General features: G+C 42.5%; 2 long non-coding RNA genes across 3 annotated transcripts in view; one reads left to right on the forward strand and one right to left on the reverse strand.

Annotated features, from left to right (window-relative positions):
* Positions 1-19,717, reverse strand: part of LOC147126519 (uncharacterized) — a 38,127-nt gene that overhangs the window by 7,945 nt on the left and 10,465 nt on the right. Inside the window, exon 4 of the long non-coding RNA XR_015084634.1 lies at positions 8,823-8,950. This is a non-coding gene — a long non-coding RNA (uncharacterized LOC147126519). The remainder of the gene's footprint in view (positions 1-8,822; positions 8,951-19,717) is intronic.
* On the forward strand, positions 6,443-7,448 carry LOC147126520 (uncharacterized). 2 transcript variants are annotated; one of them, XR_015084741.1, is made up of 4 exons: positions 6,443-6,527; positions 6,604-6,781; positions 6,860-6,996; positions 7,080-7,448. It is a non-coding gene; the product is annotated as an uncharacterized LOC147126520 (long non-coding RNA). The 2 variants fall into 2 exon arrangements; XR_015084740.1 differs by having other exon boundaries at positions 6,604-6,996.

Here is a 19,717-nt window from a genome sequence, read left to right on the forward strand (position 1 = left end):
GAGAAAAAATATGGAATAGCTCATAATCCAAGGCATACCACACCATGTACAAGAAGATGAAAACCGTGGCGCGCAGGGGGAGTTGTTTGTGATCCAAAGCATAGCACATCATATACAAGACTATTAGAGGTATGGCAAAACAAAGGAAAGGCTAGAAGTTGAGTCATTTCAAAACGGTTTTCGCCATGAATGTGGTCTATAACCTGTGATGACCTATCATGAAATCTTTCTGAGAGCGAAAGTAAAACTAAACAAATGATATAAACTGGTTACAAAAGTGTGCAAATCCTCTTATAAGCGGGTGTTCAGAATTAACCAGTGACATTCAAACACGCTGCGAACGGGAGCGGGGACACACACGCCGCCATCGTTTAAAGTGCCTCTGATTAACGCCATCATTTAAAGTGCCTCTGATTAACCCCAAATGAGGTTCTGGTGTTCTAGTAGGCTTTTCCGGCATTTGTAGTCACGTCGTACAGCACAAGCCATGGCCCTCTGAGAGCTTCCAGAACGTCAAAGAAAAGCGGCGCAGGAGGATCATCAGTCGAACAGGGGCGTGTAAACCTTTTATAGCCACTGCAACGAATGTACTGTATATGAAGTCGAATAGTGTGAGAAGCAAAGGAACACCTCTCGATCCAAAGCATACAGTCGTTGGCGACAGAGGTATGAATGTATTTTGTATGCAGTAACATTCCACAGCCACGATGTGGTTTAAATAATGAAAAGTGACAGTGTCGCTCTTCCTGGCTGGTTTCCACGTTTCCAAAGAAAGCCGCCACCAAAAAGGTGGGGAGCAATTGGCAGCGGTTGAGCCACTCTGTTCGCAAGTCCCTTCACACCTCATATTGCGTGAAAGAGGACAGACAGACACACACCTGCGTCTGTCCTCCTCTACCTCCACGCTGCCTGCGGATATTGGACCTGGCTCAGAAAGTTGGCGGCCACATTTGCCCCCACGGCTCCCTCTCCTGGGATTGAGTGATGTGTGGGTGTACGGGAAAAGGGGAGTGCGCGGGGAGGGGGGGGGGGGCGTGTACTCCAAAACTATCTCCTATCAAACTGTTTCCATAGCAACGGCCTCAGGAAAGTTTAGCAGGTATGGGGATGGCGAGTCTCACAGAGAGGGCCGGTCGGAATAAACCACTCAACGCTGGCTGACTTTAATGAGATCCGCGTGGAAATTTGATGGAGGGCTGTCACGGAACGTTAGCGGCGCGCAACCCCCGGGGGACGTGCCAGTGTGTTGGAAGGGTGACAGCAAAAATAAAGAGCGGCCTTGAAACGCTGTTTATTGGTGACCTTTTCCGAAGAGTGATTTTCAAGACGGCTCCAGTTGTCATCCATTATTAAGTGGTGCGGAAACAGGGTCACAAAGCAGACATAATTGCAAGCAAATACACGATGAATAAAAAACAACAAGGGAGCTAATAGCGGTGAATAGGGAAAATGTAACTGGCCTGCAAGAAGGACATTTTTGGGCATATTGTGTATTGTAAATAAAGTGCATTTTTGGTCTAAAGTCTCTGCGCAATGTGGATTATCTGTCCAACCATCTGTTGGGAGACAAACGTTGAAATGCACACTACCCTGAACTGGTCGGCATGTTTCAATTATTTTCTGCTCAAGTGAAACGTTGTCTGAGTCACGACTGAACAAGAGACAGGATGTGCACCCACATGCAAAATGCATATGTTCGCACGTTGAATACATTTCCATATATTGCTAATATCCGCCTGACTCCTAATCACGTACAGTACATGCATCAACACTCTCCAGCACGCGTGTCACGGTGACAGAGCGTGTATATATTATCTCAGGGGGGAGTGAATGTGCACGGTGCATACATCACGGACAAAAAGGCGCCCCAAACTCCTGACAGGTTCAGTAATTGCATTCAGCGGGTCATAAAATTGCACGAGTTGCATCACTCTTACCCCAATGACAGGAGGCGGCGGAGAGGGGATACGGCCCCGGGTTTAAATGCACGGTGCGTTCCGATGCAGTGTTAATTAAAAAAAAAAAACAAAAAAAAACGCAGGGGCGCCCGTGCGCATAACAATGCAACACCTAAGCACCTAGCGCCGCCAAAATGTCCACTCCATAAATAGTTTCGGGCGGTCATTTATTTTTTTCACCTCCAACCCCACAAGCTCTGAGGCTCTATTCATTGCCAGGGTGCTCATCTGTGTAAATAGACTGGGCACACATGGAGGTTTCTCAGTCCATTTAATAGCAAGTCTATCCTCGGAGTAGCAAATTTGTTTGCAGTGCACGAGTTTAGCCGCCAAGCAATTACACCATTTAGAAATACTTGCGTGCTTATTGAGCCTTGTCTTCGCCCGCTGATGGCCATCGCTGAGTGGGAGTGGGACACTAAAATGCATCTGGGGCCAAAGCTTTAACATAATGCCGCTGTCGGGATCACGACTGTGCCATCTACATTTTACAGCTCCTCATAAAAGGAGACAGCCAGCAGGGACATCTGTAGCACAGCACATCTGCCCTGTAAGGACTCTTCCAACCGACTTCAAAGCGTGGTCGGTGCATGATTTTCCTACATTTTTCACAGCGAATATTACTGTTACAGACTACGGTACTAGTTGGGGAACTTCTTCTTTTTGCTGTTAATTCCAGAACACTGCATCTCCTCCAGTGGAGCTGCCTGACATGGAGTGGAACAGCAACTCCATAGTCAGACTTGCCTGACAATGTTAAAACACAGTAAAAAAAAAAAAAAAAAGATCACCTAAAGTCTCTGTTAGGTGAAAATAAATGTGTTCAACCAAGAAAAAAAATGACTCTCAACAAATGTGAGCCCTTTCATTGTACAAACTCCATTCAAACGGTTGCTTCCTGTCCAGACTGAAGTGATGCTGCTGTTAGAAATACTGTACGTTATGTATAGAAGACAGCCATATAGTCCCTAGTTAACAGGCCTTTTAACGTCCAAATTAACTCAGACTGCATAATTAGTTGCTTTGTTTCTGCCCTCAACAGGCTTTTCAAAGTCTTCCTCTGCCACAATGCAGATGACAAGACACATGCAAAGCTGTCTAACAAAGGAAAATTGTCTTTTTTTTTTTTTTCCTTCCCCTTGTTTTATTCACTGGAGAAGACAAAAAGAGTTACTGACAGGCATGGACAAACGGCTGAGTGTAGACACTGCAGTCAGAGATAAAAAAGAATTGCAGGAGAGAAGTGTTGGAATAATAATGTTACAGTCTTCAAAGGTAATAAAAGACCAAGGGAAGTAGTGAACAACCTTATTCTCAATCTAAACAGTCTGTGCACTTTGAAAAATAAACCCCCACTGAATGTTTGAAGGGAGGGGGAAAAAAAAAATCCAAACCTGATGGAACATTCAGGCCGGACGCCCACGCGTGTTTTGTCATTCTTTGAAGCTATTTCATAAAACAAAGGTTTTTCTGGAACCTTGTGAGTGTTGCTATTTCCATGGCAACCGCATGTACGGCAGCCGTGAGCTTTCTGGAAACCGCTCAGATTACATGGAGGGTCACAGTGGAGTGGAGATGAGAAGGGCAAACATAGAAAAGAAAAAGGAATTGCTGAATTTGAAAAGGCATGTAGAAAGCAAATAAAAGAAAAAAAAGTATTAAGTAAGAAAAAAAGGATTTAACGACACCATAGACAAAACAAGAACCAACAGAGACAAATTTGAGCCTATGTGCTAAAATGCTACAATCAGTGTGGTTTCTTCCCAATGCTAACTATATAAACCATTTTAATTATGGAAGATGCTTTACATGAATCCATTCTACAAAAGTGATTTTTTTTACAAATGATACAAGATGAAGAAAATGGGCATGGGCACGCGTTTTCGGAATGTAGGAGAACATATAAGTGCCACACAAAGCTGTTCCAATGGGAATTCAAACCAGGAACGTCTGACTGTAAGGCAAATGTTGCAAACCACAATACAGGTGCTGCCAACACTGGCTCAAATGAATGGGGAAAAAGCGGATCAATATAGTGTCTGCGTTTTAAGATTTTCTATTTAAAACCGCAACTTATCCAAAGGTAAATGAGGGTTCCTAGTTGCCTGCCAGGGTGTACCTCGCCTCTCACTTCACAATTCAGCCTGCATAGGCTCCAGCTGACCAATGAGCAAAAGGAGGAGAAGCACTATATAAAATGGATGGATGGATTCCTAATTTAGGTTGAACATCAGTTAATAAGGCCTGCATTGATTTTAATTTGGCGGAGAACTACGACGTCGCCGATGTTACCTTTTAATGAACTTTCAAGCAATATCTGGAGACAATAAAGCTGCCTTGTATCCTAGCAATCAAAACAAGGTTTTCTCTTACCTAAGAGGGACTCAACCCAAAGCCTAAGGACACAATTAAAAAGCAGACCAGTCGTGTATGGACAAGATGAAGTAGTCAGACCTTCTGCCAACAAAGAGGTTTTCAACCTATGCAAGCTGGAGAGGAACCTATTTTCTATTCTCTTTGAGGAAGTAGTAGGCAATAATGTGTGTCTTTGATAATGTGAGTGTCTCTCTGAAGTCTCAGCCAAATGCTCTCTGCGAGTGTAGAGGTGGAGAAATCCCCCCCCCCCCCATGTCATTAGTTAAAGTGAATAAACAAACAGCGGCAGATATGTAATTTCACTTGCTTGATTGGATGTATATAGTTAGTCTGTTTGGTCTTTGGCTTGGCTCTCCAGAGGGGAGTGGCATGTATCAAACGCTGACTTCTGGCAACGAGTGCCGAAAGAACTGGACTGAGAATCTACAGAGTGTTCTCAAGCCTGTCTGACCAGAGCAGTGAATAATACATGCATGCATTTGTCCAAGAAGCTTGGGTGTAAACACACATTTAGTTGAGTCACTAACGCTGGAAAAGTGCGGAGGGCAAACAGGGCTTCGCCAACAGGTCGCATGAATAAATGCAAGAGGAAAAGAAAGGAGAAGGCTGTAAAAAGATGTACTTATTTCCATCTCTATGCGCAATACATGCAGTGACCGCCAAACGTCTTCTAAAAACGGATTTATTTTTGTTTGAAGCAATTTTAGCTGTTCCAAAATTACTTGAAAAAACTCCAAATGCTGAAGCTATCGTGATTGTTCCTTCTCATGCAATGGACTATTCTATCTTGATCCTGGAAGAGGGTCGGTAGCATGCTAGCAAAGCAAACGTGTTGGCACATTGTGAGCAAAACTGAGCAGCGTTACCTCGACGGAGCGGAAAAGAGGAGATGGCGAGATGAAACTATTTCGATCAAAACTACCAAATGTTTCAATTAAAATGACACCACAAGGAAATAACTACAACGAACATTAACGATAAAACGCGTAATTAGCTGCAACTACTGAGAAATGCTGCAAGGCATGATGGGCTGCTTGTGCACTCACCATTCTGTCTAATGAGCATAACGGTAATCCATCCACCTCACATACCTTGGCAAAAGAGAAGTGCTCACTAACACATCTGTGAACAATATTTGAGAGAAATTGGCCTCTAAGTCTCTGAGTTCTGCTCCCGAAATTGTTGCATTTCTGTTTTTTGTTCAGTTTATTTAGAGGAACTGAGGCTGAGGATCTCTATTGATTATATAAGAGATGCCTCCCCAGACATTTTTGCCTGACAGTGTGCCGCTGGAAAATTGCACCCTGTCAAGTAACACAAACTCTGATTGAAAACAATTGAAAACATCTTGATATCTGAATAAATGGAATCTGTAGCTAGCTCCGCATTGAGAATTGGTTTAGTCCGAGGCGCTGTTGCCAACTGACTCTTGGTCTGAATTGACATATTTGGTCCTCAAGGATTCAGGCCACATTAGATTGCTAAAACACAAACACCCAAACCCGGCCACTCATCCCTCTAAACAAATTGCTCAAGTGGCGGACATAACAGCACTGCTGACAAATGCATTTGGGGTGACACAATTTTACTTACACCAAAGTAGTTGGTTGAAGTGTCCAAATTCGACAGTTCCAAACAAAGCCAGTTATTTGCCAAAGCATTGACAAGAGAAGGTAAAAGAATTGTTACATGGCTTGACAGTCTGCTATTTGCCTTGCTACTTTAGGTTCTAATTATTGCCGTGCATGTTAACATCACGGCTCTTTCTTTTACATTGTCAGAATGTTTTGACAGGTGCTAAGCACTTATGCTTATTTAGTGTGTTATTTCTTCATAATGAATTATATTATCACTTATATGTACCGTATATGTTACGACACGTGTACTGTATTCATCTTTGAATACAAGTTTGCCTATGTCTATTGTATGTAAGTTTGCAAATATCTGTCTACCTACACACGGATCTATATCTAGTATGTATCAATGTTTATCTCTCTATCTCGCTATCCATCCGTTTTTCTCTCTGTGAAGCTAACCGCTTGTCAGGTGATTGGCTGCTGGTGATAATTGAGTACCCGCACCTGTGAGAGCCAATTAGTCTTCCAGTATAAAAACCTTCACTGCTCTGGGTTGATCACCACATAAGTTCTCTAACGGCATTGTGTATTTTGTGGCAGCCGACTGTAGAAATGGGTAAGTCCATTTACATAATCTTAATGCCAAACCGCAACAATTTGTTTAGTGCACTTATTTTGTTTTTGTTTCTCAGCTTTAGCAGCAAAGAAGGTGCTCATCGTGTATGCCCACCAGAGCCCGGGCTCTTTCAATTTTGCTGCCAAAGACACTGCTGTAGAGGTTCTGACAGCTAGGGGCTGCATGGTTGAAGTGTCTGTCTGACCTCTATGCAATGACGTTTAAAGCCACTGGCACAGCTGAAGATGTCCAGCGTAATGTAGTTCCCCCTGTGGAATGAATGTTGTGAGTCTTGTCTGCATTAATTGGTGCTTTCATCATCTTGTGTGCAGTTCCCTTGAGAATCTGTTTACTAGCAATGAAGAATTTTGTGACCTGATGCAATTACAAGGTGGAGGAAGGGAAACTGTCTGCTGATATTACCGAAGAGCAACGTAAACTCTCGGAGGCCGACTTCATTATTTTCTAGGTACTCTGAAAGTGCTTTGATCCACAATCTTTAGCTGTTGTATCAATGACTTTTTTTTTTTTTTTTTTCCCCCTTTTCCTCAGTTCCCAATGTACTGGTTCGGTCTGCCTGCCATCCTGAAAGGCTGGATCGACTGGGTGCTCATGCTTGGCTATGCTTATTCCAATGAAAAGCGGCGTAGTCGGGGCATCTTCAAGGTGCGGTTTGAAAGGGGATCTAGGCGTTGCTAATGTGACTATTTGTTGTTTTACTTGGAAAATAAAATGAGAAGGGTTTCCAGCTGAAGCCAGAGGCCCAGGAGAAAATGGCCTGTGAGAAGTTTGGTCTCACTGTGGGCATCAACATGGGAATGACTGTGCCACCCAACAACCAGATGAAGGCTGGACTTTGAAGTTTTCTATCAACTGAATAAAAAAAATGTCCCTCAGCCTGATTCGGGACACTTGTACTGACTTCATGTAAAATCAATATTGGGTCCTTCATCTGCCACAGTTGAGTAAAAATGCTTCAATGACAGGGTACTAATCAAAGTGAATTTACTCAACCTTTGCGTACTCCGGTCACTGTGGTAAACATGTTGATGTGAGAACTGACTGCTGGTGACCTCGGAGGTGATTCTTAAAACACAGCTGCCTTTGCTGTGTGTAGTCTGTTCCGTTTAGCCATACTTGGAAGCCACTATTTCCCTTTCCTGATCTATGGTTAGCACTACTTGGGTTTCTAAGGCTAGGTTCACAATGTAGTTAATGCTCAACTATTTTGATTAAAATCCAGTTTTTGTGACAGTTCATATTGCTTTATAAATCGTGTATGAACATGTCCTCAAAATGACCTGCATGTGCAGAAGAGATGTGACTCCACAAGGTCAAAGCCAAAATGGCTCTCAAACCTTGGTCGCCAGAACCTTGTGACACATGAGGGAGAGTCGAGATGTGGTCCTGCCCTTGAAGGACACTGGATTTGCTTGTTTGGACATTGAGAGAAAATAAATACTGTATGACACTTCTCTGCATAAAAGAAAAGCAGCCTGGGAAGAAGCACCGCTTGCCCAGCACTGTCTGACATTGCGAAATATGTGAAGTTTTCCCTTTCATGCAAAGAGAATATTTGATTTGAGAACACTGTCAACTGCAAATGGGGAAGTAGTCTTGCAACTGACAGTGTTGAACAGATTTTTTTTTTTTCTTCTGCCTTCACACTAAAACACTGGTCGCTCGCAATAGTTTTTCAGCAGCGAGTTGCTGTACGACCCTGGTGCATTAGCGGCGAGATGGAAATAGAACACGCTCAGCCAACAACAGAAAATGGATTTGATGCAATCGAGCTGACAGATGGCTTCCTCGAAGTAGACGGATGTAAACTGAGCTCAAATCCAACTAGCTGGAAGAGTAGACAGACAAAAATATTAAGATTTGAAATAACAGTAACCAGTCATTGTTACAGTTGAGCAAGCGAAGGCAAATTTGTTCATCTTGTTATAATCTAGCTACCAGTGAAATAAAGATTTAAACTATACACGAGTGAGATTGTTACAAGAGTAAAAGTCCCTTTGTCTTATAGATGTTTTTTTTTTACTTTTACCACTGCAAAGTAGAACATCATTAAATTGTCTTATTCGCAAAGTGTGTTGTTTTTTTTACTATTAAAATTGGATTTGGGGGATATTTTTTATCTATTTTCTTAAATGAACAAACTCAAAAATACATAAAAATGGAAAAAAAAATTTACACATATATGTATATATACACACACACAATCTTAACAGTATAACCCAGGGGTGCCCAAGTCCGATCCTCTGTTTTAGATGTCTCCCTCCTCCAACATACCTGATTCCAAGGATCAGCCGATCAGCAAGCTCTGAGAAGCCAGATAACGATCCTGATCATTGGTGTGTTACAGCTGGAGGACATCTAAAACTGGCTGGACTTGGGCAGCGCTGGCATATCCTGTTCAACTAAAATAGAACACAAATTGGAGAGGGGAAGTCAAAATAAACTCAATTTTATTTATGTAGCACTCAAAGAACAACTGCAGTTGAAACAAACTACTGAGATCATGCGGTTGCACAAGTTTGCACACCCTCATAACTGGGATGTGGCTGTGTTCGGAATTAACCACGCACATTCAAACTCGTGTTCAATGGGAGTCTGTCCCACCTTTGAAAGTACCTCTGATTAACCCCAAATAGAATTTGGATGTTCCAGTCGGCTTCCCCTGACATGTTTATGCTTTCTAGCAGAAGCCTGAAGGTTTTGTGCTAACATTGACTGTTCAAACTGCTCATATATCCCTCCACCTTCACTAAGCCCCAAAGAAGTAAAAAAGCCCAGAAGTATGATGCTGCCATCTGCCATCACCATGCGCCACGAAAGGTATGGTGTTCTTTGCTCTTTTGGTGAGGAGCAGTATAGTATTTGTGCTAAGCACAGCTTTTGGAGCTATGGCCAAAAAGTTCATGAATGTTTCATCAGACCATAAAACATTTACCCACGTGTTTGGGAGATCACAAAAACCTAGCATTTTAACTGGGGTGTAGACTTTTTATATCAGAGGTATAGGGAGAATCTGAGAAACCTCAACCTAAATGAAGCAACGCTTCCAAAGACTTCAACTGCTGACCTTTTGCTGTTTAATGGTCCACTTGACAAGAGGTTGTGGCGGTGTGCTTGTGCGTCACTGAATGGAAGTGCAATGTAGAGGTGGTGCATCACGAACAGCACTCTGCATTCACGCATCCACCCCGGACTAATCCACACGCGTTTGCACACTTGCAGTCGCTGGGAGATAAATTAGACAAGGTCTAAGTGCAATCCATTATTCATTATGTATCTGAAAGATGTGGCACAGAGGGAAGGAAGCAGCGCTGAGTTTTTAGGTCAGCGATAGAAGTGTGTGTGTGGGGGGGGGGGACTTAACCAGTGCAAAACACTGAAATTCCATTTGTCACGAGTGCTGGCTTGACTTGTACGGACAGCAGTACTCCATGACTGGGCATTTTGCCAGTTGAGAGATACGCAGCGGTCATCTTATTGGTATCATAAAACACCATCAGTGTCATATTGATCCACTTTTATCAGCAGCATCAATCAGTCAGGGATGAGAGACTCAAGGGAAGGCCTCACTTTCCCCTTTGGCCTAATACAGAAGCTTTATGTGTTGACAACGAATGTGTTTTCTATTATTAATTTGCAGTCTTGTCTCGTTATTGTTGTTTTGTATTTTGGGCACCCCAGTTGATATGTATCGTAGTTGTTTTTCTGCATAAAAGGCAAAAGTGAATTTTGAATCAATTCGATGTTGGATTAGGCCTACATCCTATTTAGGCATCCTGATATTGCTCGTTTAATTGTTAAGCCGTTAGTCCATGTTTTGGAACTTTGATCAAAATGTTCCACATAAATAAGCCTTAAATGTCACTACATTGTGATTATATCGTTCTATGGGTTTTTACAGTATGCGGGCAAATTGGAATTTAGCGTAGTGCGCCGTCAGTGTAGTACCGCATTGTTGCAAGAGGGCTACTCAGTGTGAGCAACTCTTTCTGACCCCTCTAGAGAGTGGTTTTCCAACAAAGGCACCCAGCAACAAATGTAGCCTTTTTGCGCTATTATTCGAGACGTTGGCCCATTGACGTGATAGAACTCTCAACCAACTCTTGGTGAACTGTTGTTTCACGTGCAGGAGCGCAGAGTGAAAACGTCGACTACTGTGCTAGCTATTAGCTGCCATATGCTGTCGCTTGTGATGGAAAGGCGAGTGCATTGCAGTATAACATTAGTGGGTGCATTAACATTAACGCTCATTAAATGTCATTAAAGTTCAGAGAGTGTTTTATTGTTTCTAACATAGTGGACCGGTTCATTTTTATGACCATTACTAACGTCATGTTACTTGCAAGCATTGCCTGAACAGTTAGTAAAGGTTTTATGTAAGAGTATAAACTATTGTGAACTCCATTGCATTGCTTTGGATATTTTCTAAATAAACGTCCCTAATCTAAAAACTAACTTTGCTGTTTTAGCTCACCCCTTGCAATTATTAGCAGGCAGATGATGCAGCAATTAGCACAGAAACAAGCCACAGGACCTTACGTTTAATTGTAAATATAATAGTCTTGCTTTTATCTGCTTGCGATGTTTTTCAAAGGTTTCATACTTGGAAATGGGGAAAAAAATATACCAATTTGTGTGCACATTTTCCTGAATTGATGAATTCCGTTTCTGAAATGAATAGTGACAGTCTTCGGCTTATTCATTCTAGGAACTAGCGAAGGCTCATTAAAAAGCAGTGTTGTCCAGTTATGAAACATGTTCCAAAATACAACAACGATATAATGGTATTAACAAAGAATTCAAATTAATTAATCAATTATTGCTGTCAAAACGTGATTGAAAAATAAAAACGGGAGCCGTGAACTAGCACATGAAGTGCATGCCATTGCAACTTAGGGTGCTATCTATCATTTGGAGGACATTGTAACCAATCATAAACCATAAGAAAGTCATTTCCAGTGATGTGTCGTCATTATTCCGAGTGGTGAACCTACGAATGGACTAATAACACTGTCGTCGTTGTGGACATGGCCTCACAATTACTGGTAGACTGCACCTGTTTAGGGTGATTATTAATGGCTCCTATTCCCATCGTTCACATGACATTACACACAAATCAGGTATAATTCGTTCAATATACCAACATATGGTTGGGTGTGACTAAATCAAACACAGTCATTTATGCTTTAACAAGCCAATTGTGCGGCCTAACTATATCTTCCTGCAATGAGAAAGCCTTTCATACAATGTCTCTCTGAACATTGCCCCTGATTTATTGCATCTATTCTACAGTAGGTCCCTTCACAAACTCTCGTAGTGTCTGTAAAAAGCACATTTTGACCACATGGTCGACGTCTGAGGCACACACAGCGCAGCGGGGACGTGAGTGTGCGTGTGCGTGCGTGGGGGTGTGTGTGCGCGTGTGTGTGAATGAAGCCTGGAAAGATTTATGCCAGATGGTACAACTCTTTGTGCGCCGCCACTGGGTATCCTAATTATTATTTGTGTGAAGTGAGTCTCCCTCTTTGAAAGCGGCCGCGCTGGATGACACGGCCCGAGGCGAGCCCGAGACTGACCCTGAGCACAATGTCGCTATTCTCCACACTCGCATGCATGCCGAAGGAATATTAGTAAAAAGTGCACATACAGACAATGGAATATGTACAAACGCATAGTCAAATAAATGCTTGTGCGTGTGGACAGGGACACACGCCAATGCCTGAAATAGCAGCCATCGATTCTATGGTGGTGAAAGGAACTGTTATAGTCTTTAGGTCTTTTTAGGTTTGCTGCTCTCTTTAGCACTTTTGTTCATCTACATGGCTGATGATGAAATGAAATGACTCTATGAAACTAGAACCCAGTTAAAATATGCACACAATTTACGCCGATTTGACCCTTTCAAGGCATTTTGTCCATGTTATGTGGATTCAAGTGCCTTTGGTGAAGAGCAACATCACATTATAAATCAACAGCCTGATTGAAGACAACTCTATTGATTTGACTTGATGGCTGACATTTATAACAAATGAATATATCAGCGTAATATGACCACCAGACCGATCTGGGTTAGTTGCTCTCTTTGAACCAATTTGATATTATGTATTACTTGTCGCAGAAGGTGCCCATGTGTTTCTTAAACTAATTGCCTCATTAATTTAATCCAAATAATCAGTGAGCAACAAAGGTTCCTTTTGTTCCAGCGGAAGCCACTGTCAACCCTTGCCAAACAGATGGCAAAGCAAAACTGGTCTCCAAACAAAGAAGTATGCTTGAAGACCAGTTTTGCTTTAGGCGTACGGTATGTCCTCCCTCGGAATGTATCAGAGAGAGGTTCTGGGTTCAAATCTCGACTCAGGTGGGGAGTTTGCATGTTCTCCTGGGACTGTGATGAGTGTAAACGGTAGTTCGGCCAAATGTTCATGACTGGTGACCAGTCCAGGATGTACCCGATGCCTCAACTGTGATAGGCTCCAGCTTTCCAGAGACCCCAATGAGGATAAGTGCTGTAGAAAATAGATGAACGTATGGATTTATTCAAGAGAAATGTTTCACATCATACGCATGTAAAAGCAAGAATGAAAGGCATGACAGAGTGGGAAACACAGACAGCGAAGGGGAAAAGTCACGGACACGTCATAATAGGCGACATTAAAAACGAGCCATGGTTATCCAGCCAATCAAATTTATAACCTGCACTAAGTACATTTGGCAGTCTGGCTCCCAGAAATTGAAAAACGGTGGAAGTGTGTCCTCTGGCATGCTCCCGCCACCCCAACACACACACACACACACACACACACACACAAACACACACATCCACAAACGTAATACGCTCTTCAATCAAAGCAGAGCCAGGTGTAAGTACCATTTCAGGGGATGCCATTATGCAAAGGAAATGTCATTAGTGATTTGACAATTTCATGCATCGGCGCATGCTTCCACATCTCTGAAAAATGGCAGTGCACGGTGCAGCTCTAAAAGACAATGTGTGCATGGAGGAAAGCTAATCCCCGGCGGCACACTGCCTCATGTGAGCATCAGTGAGCTGAAGGTTCTGTTTTAAATTTCATTACCTTGAAGTGTGAATTCAAGCGATGACGATGAACGCCATGGAATAAAATGATGACGTCTTAAAATTCTATCTATCTATCCACCGAGCAATGTTCCACACTGCTCAGTACTGAATCACAACGCTAATGAGCACCGCGACACTTCTCAAGTCACTATCTGACTGATGAGTGTATTACTTTAATTACATCAAATGTATTCCCGACTTTATTTGAATGACATAGCACAGCGTTGGCAGTAACCGCTCTATTAAATCAAATTTAGACTGGGTGGCAGGCAATGGTGTTTATAGTGTTGGTGAGGGGAAAAAAAGCGGTGATAATAAAGCTAATGTATCATAACAACCTTCAGGCTAGTTTGCAACAAGAGCAGACTGAGCGCGAGTGTTCCCACAAGTGTCTCTCCCAAAGGGGTGGCGTGCAATCGGTGTGACGTGCAATCGGTGTGACATCACCGCTCACACGGCCGAGGCACATTGGAGCAGCGCAAATCTCTCGTGGCTCCAAATATATCACTAAAGGACGGGGCAGAGGCAAACGGATGCCCACGGGTGGCAGTGTGACCTCGGTTCCCAATGAAAGGGGAGCCATTAGCGAGCTACATCATGCACTGATGAACTACTGCACGCCCGACAGCTTTTATTCAAACATTTGACTGTTGTACGCAGACATGACACCATGCCATTACTATCTTTCTAACTGCAGAATCCGGAGGACGCCATGTTTGTAACTTGCCAGTCAACCATTTTCATCTCGCAACTGAATGGCACTTTGTAGAGGGTTAGCACACAGGCTTCGAAGAACCCGCTAAATTTGATCTATCTTTGGAATCATAATGGAACCACCCATTTTGGCCATTATCCTCTATCAACCGAGAAATACTAATCAAATGAACAAAAAGACGGCCCTTACGATGATGATTCTTTTTTTTCATGATATTCTAGTCATATGCCGTCCTGGCCACCATTAATGCCAACGCAGTCTTTGCCAAAGAGCGCAGGTGGGAGTAGGTAACATATCGCCGCTGTCCTGTGAAAAACACACAATTTCTCCAATTTTTTAAACTTTTTTATTTTCACAATGCGATGTCTGTAACACGGAAACACCATTCATGTAAAAATAAGAAAATGAAAAAAAATGGAGATGCGTTTTTCACATGACAGTGACGACATGTTCAAGTCATGAGTCTCAAGACATTACTTGGTTAACGCAAGGCACAAGTCAAGTCTTACCATGTTGCTCAGTCACAACATATTTACTTTTTTTTTTTTTTTTTTTAATGGTTCCAAACTAGTCTCCGTATTGTCAACAACTCCATTTTCTTCTCAATTAAACGCATCACCGACATGGAGTTATTCTTCATGGTTGACCAGCTACCAGTGGTGAAGTCAGAAACTAAGCAAATAGCACATTGTCGAATACCAGTAATATTCTAACAATACTAATTTTGTGCATTTCAATTCATTTCCGAAGATACTGTATATTACAAAAAAAAAAAAACCCCAAGGGTGCCAGTCATGGTGGCCAAAACAATGAATGTAATCTTGGCCTAAGACATAGGTGTCAAACTCGGGTCCTCAAGGGCCGCTTTCCTGCATGTTTTCTATCTCTCCTTGGTACAACACACCTGACTCAAATGACCACGCTCAACAGCAAGCTCTGAAGGAGCCTGATACTATCCTGATCATTTGACTCAGGTGTGATGCAGCAGGGAGAGATGGAAAACGTGCAGGAGAGCGGCCCTCCAGGACCGGAGCTTGACACCTGTGGCCTAACACTTTTTCAAGGTATACTTGCCAAGTTTTATAGTGACATTACTTGCGATATTGACAGAGCGGGCTGGACCTATCACTGTAACACAGACCATGCTTTAAACTAATGATTTAAAGCTCGCAGACCCCTAAAAAAAAACAAAAAAAAAAAAAACAACAACAATTTCTTCAAATAAAAAAATAAATAAATAAAACCTTAAATGTGCATTTTTTTTTTCAGACCAAGAATGGTAATTTGCAGCCCCAAGCCAGCTAAGATGCCTAATTGGGCACCCAAAGCAAAGGGATTGTATAAAGGCATGGCTGTTGCGAAGAGATTCTAAAACTTATTGGGAGGATTACTCTAAGCAGGTGTGAATATCGCACCAAAACAATGTGTCAGTGTCAGACACTGGTGGATTTCTGATCTCGGGAGTTGAGAGTCCGGCTTTCTTCTTGCGTTTTTGTCAATGCGATCATTATAAACCGAATGGAATCACCTTGGCTGCTGGTAAAGGCAATACAGTAAATCCTACTCTTTACCTACCTACTACTTCAACATCTGAAGACTCGTGTTAATTTAGTAATTTGGGTATTTTTCTCACGCGGGAGCAGTAAATACACACAGGAAAGACAATTAACTGGCATGCAACAGACTTAATGAGGCCATTGCTTGCCTTAGGGCAATTATGGATTTACACCTTTTGCTAACCCCTCTTTTTCAAATGTACCACAGCATTAAGCATTATTAAATCTTCAATCAGCTGCCAAAACCTTGCATGCTTGGCAACGAATTAATGTTGCTGTTTTTTTCTTCAAGAAATTGTCACAAACAAATACCGCATTTATTTTCAGTCACAGCATCCCTAATTAGTCGGCACTGAAAATAATTAAAGTCCTGCTACTGGGTCTAATGAACCAGTCAGAGGAATTAAATAGGAACCTGAAGCCCACACACACATTCCAACATCAGTCCAATTATCTTGGTGGCCTTGTCATTTTTTGTCCCACTGAGAACAGACCAAAAAGAATTGCACACACAACCCTTGAATGACTTTAAAAAAGAGGGAATGAATACGCGGTGGGATCACCTAGAGAAGGCACGTGGTGTATCGGTGCTCTTGGCCGGCTTTGACGGCAGCGGGAGAAAAACAGGGAGATTTCCAGCGAGCGCAATTTAAAAGCCGCATGACGACCTGCATTTAAATCATGTCCCAGCTCTCCTGTCAGTCCTCTGAGACTCCCACTCAAACATACTGCCTACAGCCAATGCACACTACCAGTTGTATACTGTACATAGCGTCTTGCTGCTGATTAGTGTGCATTCAAATGCATGATCAGGGAATGTATGGCACGTTGACAAATGACATGCACACGCTGGTAAAAATTAGGGATGTTCCGATCAGGTTTTATGACACCGATACCGATCATGCATGAGTGAGATTGGCCGATACCGATTCCGATCACATGGACGACCTGTATATTTTTCCATGTATTTACGGTGACTGCTATTATGCATTATTATCTGGAAAAAAAAAAAACAGCCATATTATTGCCGTTATTTTGACAAAAATCGATATATATTTTCGAAAGCATGAAGAAATACAAAACCCTTGCTGGCACAATACAACAATTACTCAGTCCCAAAGATAATTGAAAAAACAGCTTTTAGTAACACAGTTTTGAACAGATCAAAAGAATCAGCAGGCTCAAAATACTGAATTATGCAAAAAGTCAAATAAATAACATGCCACCTCAACACTGCGCGGTTCAGAATACAATCAAAGTAGAAAAAATAATCACAGGCAGACTTCGCTCGAATAAACTATTCAATGAGTTCCTAAACGACTCAGGAACTTGGTTTCTTGTCTTGTGCGTAGTCAAACTATCTTGTGCATTTGTCAACGAGAAAAAAACGAACGCATCATGCAAAACACATTTTGGAATACATATGCCTCGTTGGAACATTGTCATTAAAAGCAGTACGCGAGCGAAAAACTCCCTTGTTAGACTCAACATCGACACAAGACTGACATCCGAGCTCCATTTAACACTTGTAAAACTTGACCAGGACAATAGGCCTTCTTTTAGGAAACCTTCGATGCGACAATACACTCTCTGGTGGAGCTACGTCTGTGAAGTATATTAAGTAGTATATAAGTATCACCACAGTCTTCCAATTGCTTGTTCTTCAAATGTCGGATCAAGTTGGTTGTGTTGAAACTTGTGGCCACGCTCCCCCCGCGAGGTAGCTTTTCGTGGCATATATTAGAAGACGCAAACTACACACCGCATGAGCTGCGGGTGATCGGATTCATTGATCGGCAATAAAAGGCTTTGATCGAACATGCCGATCACGTCATTTTTCACGAAAATCGGCCGATCGTTATCGGTGCCCGATCGATCGGAGCATCCCTAGTAAAAATATTACGATACGTTGATACAATGGCCTGTCGCCCACGAGAGCTGCTACAAATTTGCCACATCAGTGACGAACCAGAACCCCGTAGGTCGGTTGGTCAGTCTGTAGGTACAGTAGGTCGATTGGTCGCATGTGGTAAGTAGGTTGGTAAGTTGGCCAATCGGTTGGTCGGTCGACGGATACGTAGGTCGGTACTGTATCTCGGACGGTCCAATCCAAATGGTTGCTCATCACACATACAGTATAGTGCTATCGTACAGGTTGGTGTGTACTATGGTGCTGCCACTTTGAATAAGTGCTCAAATGTTGACCAAAAGCCTGACCCGATCCAATCAAACCTCTTTGTAACCTCTATTTACTTCATTACAAGATGAACGGCTGCATCACAACAGGTGCCAGAGAGGAGATTGATTTGACAAAGCTGAAACGTTGACGCGAGGTCACCTTCTAAATCATTCATCACAGAAGATGATCGATGGGTAAGTGAGACCTCAGGAGCGGGAGAACAAAAGAACGATCCGTTGATATACGGCGCTCTGGATGAAAACCAGTAAAAACAGCCTTGAGGGAAGCTACATTTTTATATCTTTGTCAATAATTCGTTAACATACTATGGGTGGGAATTGGGGAGAAGCAAGATCTGGAAAGCAGTGAAGTTAATTCTACTGTGAGACGAATGGCAGCTGTCACCTTGGACTTTAGTGCATATTTGTTTCTAGGAGTACCGACTATTTATTTCAGTTTGCGTCAAGGTGCAGGTGTGTGGCCGCATCACAACATTAGTACCATCGCAGCAAGGTTACAAGGGCCTGCAAATGTGTGCATCCATCGTGACAATGTGAATGGAGTATCATCATTACAGCCTGGGAGGTCCCGGCGGATCATTTTAGCCATGAGCGTTCACCGCTGATGCCGGGGAAATGTTAATTACCTCGTTCAGCAATCGCACAACTACACACGTGCATGCGCATAGGTTCGCTGTGTATGCAAGTGTCCTTTTTCCAAAGACGCTCCAAAGACACATTCTTTAGCAGGTCAACGACTGTGTGTTGAACATTAACTTTTAAATTGGTTCAAAAGTCGCTTTGCGGGTCTGGTAGTGTCAGCGTTGTCATTATGGAAAAATGCGACATCGGAGGCAAGGGAAATGATAGAACTGTAATTAACCACTTCAGCGTTCCCTGTCAAATGTGCAGTTGAAGCGTCGTTGTTTTGAAGCGCTATAATATTGGTTGAGTATTTGCTTCAATGGCAGTGCGACAAGTAGATGGGGACTAACGTGAGCTTGAAAAACATGGTGAGTCGAGTCTTTTTTTTTTGGAAGGCACACACAGGAACTGTCGACATCATTCAATGTTTATTAACTGTAGAGGCGATGTTATCAGGAACATTTTTAATATAAGTATCAAGGGAAGGTCATCGTTGCCACAGGGTGCTGACTGAATCGAAAGTCTCACAAGATTTGCAGATGTCACGCGCGACGAGGATTTTAACTAAAACTTTGGATGCACATTTTTTTCCCCCCAGAAATGTTGTTTGAACCTAAAAATGGACCACCTTCGGGCCGTGTTAACGCTTTAAACTCTATACTACTAATAACCAAACATTGTCTATTTCCTCATTGGGGTCACGTCACGTGTTAGGCAGCGTCAAACCCCGCTGACTTTAGGCAGTTTATGTTTAAGCAATAGGTCGCATTAATAGTGGAAAAAAGCTTTATTTTTAATCACAAAAATCTGGGCTTTCACTAGGGGTGTGCAGACTTTTTTTTTAATCCACAAGTTCTACAAAGTGTAACAAAAGGCCGCCACCGTCCAGGCCGAACACTCAAAGCACATTATATCAACTTTGATGATGACCAAGCTGCATAGCTTAAAATGAGCAATTTGTTGGAAATGCAATGTTAAAATGCTGCAGGTGAATAGC

Source organism: Filicampus tigris, chromosome 22 (assembly GCF_054856515.1).
Source record: "Filicampus tigris isolate MCC_2025a chromosome 22, RoL_Ftig_1.0, whole genome shotgun sequence".
Taxonomy (NCBI): Eukaryota; Metazoa; Chordata; class Actinopteri; order Syngnathiformes; family Syngnathidae; genus Filicampus; species Filicampus tigris.